This window comes from Triticum dicoccoides, chromosome 7A, assembly GCF_002162155.2.
Source record: "Triticum dicoccoides isolate Atlit2015 ecotype Zavitan chromosome 7A, WEW_v2.0, whole genome shotgun sequence".
Classification (NCBI taxonomy): Eukaryota; Viridiplantae; Streptophyta; class Magnoliopsida; order Poales; family Poaceae; genus Triticum; species Triticum dicoccoides.
In genome coordinates, this window is record NC_041392.1 from 340,249,468 (window position 1) to 340,254,198 (window position 4,731).

Here is a 4,731-nt window from a genome sequence, read left to right on the forward strand (position 1 = left end):
GACTCTTCAAGCCGTCGGTAACTCCCCCCGCTATGGGACCCGCACCACCTCAGGAGGAGCTCCCCCGGCGCCCCTCTCGGGGCGCACCAGCCTGCGGCCCAACTTTAGGAGCCTGCCTGCTCCTTGTGCTCGAGCCTCAGGAGGGGTGCTGGTCCGAGGAGTTCAAAGCGTACCTGCTCCAGGGCACCCTGCTGGAGAAGGAAGAGGAGGCGAAGCGCGTAGTCCGCGGGACACTACGTACTGCATCCAAGACAGTGAGCTCTACCTAAAGCACCCGAACAATGTTTCTCTACGATGCATCTCCAGGGAGCAGGGATGTGAGCTATTGGCCGACATTCACGGCGAGGACTACGGGCATCACTCCTCGTCACGTACCCTCGTGGGCGAGGCGTTCCGCAGCGGATTCTACTGGCCCATGACGCTCAATGATGCAACCGAGTTGGTAAGATCTTGCAAAGCCTGTCAGTTCCATGCTAAGCAGATCCACCAGCCCTCCCAGGGTCTCTAGACCATTCAGCTCTCGTGGACGGTCTGGGGGCTGGACATCCTGGGCTCGTTTCCTCGAGCGCCCGGGGGCTACCGCTACCTCTATGTCGCCATCGACAAGTTCACCAAGTGGGCGGAGGTGGAAGTCGTCCGTACCATCCCAGTTGGCTCGGCCGTCAAGTTCTTCAAGGGCCTCGTGAGCCGCTTCGGGGTTCCTAACCGCATCATCACCGACAAGGGCTCACAGTTCACCAGCAACCTTTTCAAAACATATTGTGCTAACGTTGGAACGCAGATATGCTACGCTTCGGTGGCACACCCACGGAGCAACGGCCAAGCTGAGCGTGCCAACGCAGAGGTCCTAAGAGGCCTCATGGTGAGGACCTTCGAGAAGAAGCTCGAGGCCTGCGGCAGGGGCTGCCTCGACGAGCTCCAGTCCGTGCTGTGGTCCATCCGCACCACCGCGACCAAGCCAACGGGCGAGACCTCGTTCTTCCTCGTCTATGGAGCCGAAGCGGTTCTCCCTCACGAGGTCAGGCATCGCTCAACACGGGTCTTGGCGTTTGACGAGGCACGCCAGGACGCCTCGTGAAGGGTGGACCTCCTTCTAGGGGAGGAATGCCGCCACCAAGCCTCGCTCCGTGCAGCGAGGTACCAGCAGGCGCTGGGCTGGTATCACTACCGCAGCGTCTGCTCCAGGACGCTCAAGGTGGGTGATATTGTCCTGAGGCGGGTGCTCTCTAGGTTAGGGCTGCATAAGCTCTCAACCATGTGAGAGGGCTCGTTTAGGATCGCCCATGTCTCCAGGCCTGGCATCGCGCGCCTCGAGACGTAGAACGAGATCCCCATCCAGAACGCCTGAAACATCCAGCACCTCCGGAAGTTCTACCCATAAAGAAGGCCTCACGCCTGTGAAGGTCTCCGCTCGTGACACTCTCACGTAATAATGAGTTTGGTTGTACATGCCCAGGAGTCTCCTGAGTGCCGCCCCTGGGCCTCACGGGGGCTCCCACCCACGTCCTAGTGGAGGCCCCATGCTCCGCGCTAGTGAGAAGACACGAAGACTAGTCTAGGTGTCGGACGCGGCTGTTCTTTTGCTTGCTTTCTGTAGCCGGTTTGCAACTTCTTGATTGGAATTTGGAGCTTTCGTGTCTTTCGTTCGCAAGGGATGGAAAATTTCTCTCTTTTTTCTGTTGTTCGCCTTTCCAACCTTATCTCAGGAAGAGTGGCAGTTGCCCGTTGCTCTTCCTCGCGCGTCCCGCGCAGTGGGGCTAAGTACGGTGTGTGCGCTTGGGCTCGCCCAGGACCAATGGTGTGCGCGCCTAGGCTCGCCCGTGACCACACCTCGCCGAAGCCTTGCTACCTCAGCCTTCGGCGTCTTTATCCTTGCGATATACTCTCAAACGAGCTCGCGGGCATGCACGTCCTCTCAAGTACGTGCCTCTGGGCATCGCGACGTGACGTACTAGTTACAACCAACCTAAGCTCAGGGGCTGGCGCGAGGCATGGTGCCTCATGATGTTTTCTAACCATGCAGCCACAAGATGCCTCCGGAGGCTCAACTCTCCTCAAGTTCTCAAGAAGGAAGCCCTTGGAAGATGCCCCTGAAAGGGCATGCCCTCGCAGAATGGAAGTCTACCACGAGCACGTTGAGCTATGTCACCCTAACTACGCCGAGTAGCAGCACGGATACCACGACATAATATCAAAATAACGAGAATAGCATAGTGGTGCGAGCGCCATGGTTCATTACATGCCCCAACAGGGCCCTCTACTTTTTTCGATGTAGGAGGAAAGGAAAAGGAAAAAGCAAGCCGTGCAACTACTACAGCTCCTAAGGCCTGGCTCTAGCAGCCCCCGAGCTCAGTCGGAGAAATCCTCCTGCTTCACCGGGGCGCGTCAGTGACGCAGCTTGTCGCCTTCCTCGGTCTGAGCCCGGCGGCATGGCGGCTTGTTGTCCTCATTGTCGCCCGAGCTCCGCCCAGAAGAGGAGCCCCCGCTGTTGGAGGCGGCGGGGCCGTTGCCAGGGGCAAGCTCACCGCCAGCAAAGGTGCCGTCACCATCGTCCTCGTCGTCGTTGTCGCTCTCCGGGCAGCACCCCAGGCACCGGCCACCTTCTCCGAAGATCCTTTCATAGAGGGTCGCGAGGCCGTCATACCTGAAGTGGAGGGTGCACCTCTCGTGCAGGCCGCGTGCGGGGGCAAACGGGGGCCATTCGTGGCTCAGGGACACGTTGCCAGCGGCGGTGACTTCGACGTCCACCCATGAGGACTGGTTGCAGCAACCATCGGCCTGCCAGAGGCCGCCAGGCCCTCCAGCTGGCAGCGCACTCGCGAAGGAATGCAGGAGCTAGAGCCAGATGCCCGCTTGCCTCTCCGACTACACAACAAACTCCGGAAGCGCGTCGGCTAAGTGGGAGCCTGGTCGTGGTGGCCGGACGATCGTCGTGTGCCTCCCCATCGCCGAGGTCGCCCCGCCAGCGGCAGCCCTTGTCGTGGGAAGAAGCTCCACCGCGGCTGTCGGAGGCAACTCCAGCCATTGAAGGAGCACGCCCGCACCCCCGAGGGGCCGCCGCCAGAGTCATCGCGCGCTTTCGAGGCCGCCCACGGCCTCTCTTGGGCGGCGGCGAGCCTGGCCCCTCCTTGTGGTCCTTCCACTTCTCTGTCGCGAAAAACCTCCTCATCGGCGCCATGGATACTTCGGCGAGACAAGAAGGAAGAAGAAGGGGCAAGTAGCGAGAAGACGGAGATGAGCAGGGGGCTCCGCCCCTCTCCCCATTTATAGCTGGAGGGAGGCCAACCGCCTGCCTCCATGATCCCCTAGTAATGATGATCTTTTTGTATGTATCAGGCTATTGTCAAGTTGAATGGTTGCTGAGGCAGCATGGGGAAGCGGAGACGCCCACGTCCCATCAAGCGCCATGCATCGACTAGGTCCGCAAGCGGTTGGGGCTCGCGGTGCTTCGCCCTTGCCCTTTGGCTTCGCCTCCAAGCCAAGTCCGAGCACGCCTTGGGCCCGGGGGCTACTCTCGGCGTTCTGGGAACCGTGGTACCCAGACTTGCCTGCCTGCAGCCCACGGCGTGGCTCCATCGGCGGCTTGATACGACCCATCTTCAGCATCAACAACGCAAGACCATCGCGAGGGTCCAAGCCTTGCGAGACGGACAACGCCAAGACCTCCAGAGGGAGAGGCCTCTCTAGGTTGGCTCCTAAGGAGTGGAGATTCATATGCAAGCGCCCACCTCGTGAGGTTAGGGTGACGCAAGCCATGACGACCAAGGCCAGGCGGGCGCCAGCGGGCACAGTACAGCAGGTTTCCTCTTTTGTGCTAAAGAGGCAAGCACAGGCGCGGAGTCCCGAGGAATCAGCCAAAGGCTTCCATTTCAGTGCTACAAGACCAAGACCGCTAGGACGACAGGATGGAGGTCATCGCCGAGCCCACCACGACGTCATGACCAGAAGCTTTGCAAGCGAAGACCACCTTTCATCAGGATAAGATGTACTAGTTCTCTCCCTTCAAAATTGGCCATTGTAGGATCCCTTCCCGCCTTCACTTTGGTGGAAGAGGACCAAGGCCACCATAAATATAGTTTAGCAACCACCATGGAAGGGGAACCCGGCATCGAGCCGAGGCATCCGAATCCTCACCAGCTCACGAGAACACACATCCTGAGGTGGTTCTTCCTATGTACTAGTTCATCCTCAGCCCACCTTGAGGCTAATCCGCCACAAAGCAGGAGTAGGGTATTACACCGCAAGGTGGCCCGAACCTGGGTAAAGTGCCTTATCCCTTCCCTTTCCCGTTCATCAAGCTAGGCTTGATATCGACAAGTTGGTAGATTGGGGAGATCGAGTTCTTTGCACGCACCCCAAAGTTTGAATCTTTCTTGGGTCTATGGAGCCCCAAATCCGACAAACCTGCATGCGAGGGAACCTTGCTGCGATTAGTTGCGCTCTTTTTTTGTTTCGAGTATGCTCAACAATCAAGGCAGCTGCGCTGAGACCGCCAAGGGGCCTTGTCGGCTGCGACACTTCCAGCAAGCTACTAAGGATCCGTTCCTCAAAGCGCTCGTGACAAGTGTGCATGCCGGCAAGTTTCAAAACAACATAGGGAATAAAACCATGCAAAAACAAGATTGAACAAGGGAAAACAACGCACATTCATCAAACATGATAAACAGTAGGTATTGGGGGCACCCGATAACATTCCTTAACATTACGCCGGAGGGTTTACATCGAGTGAAA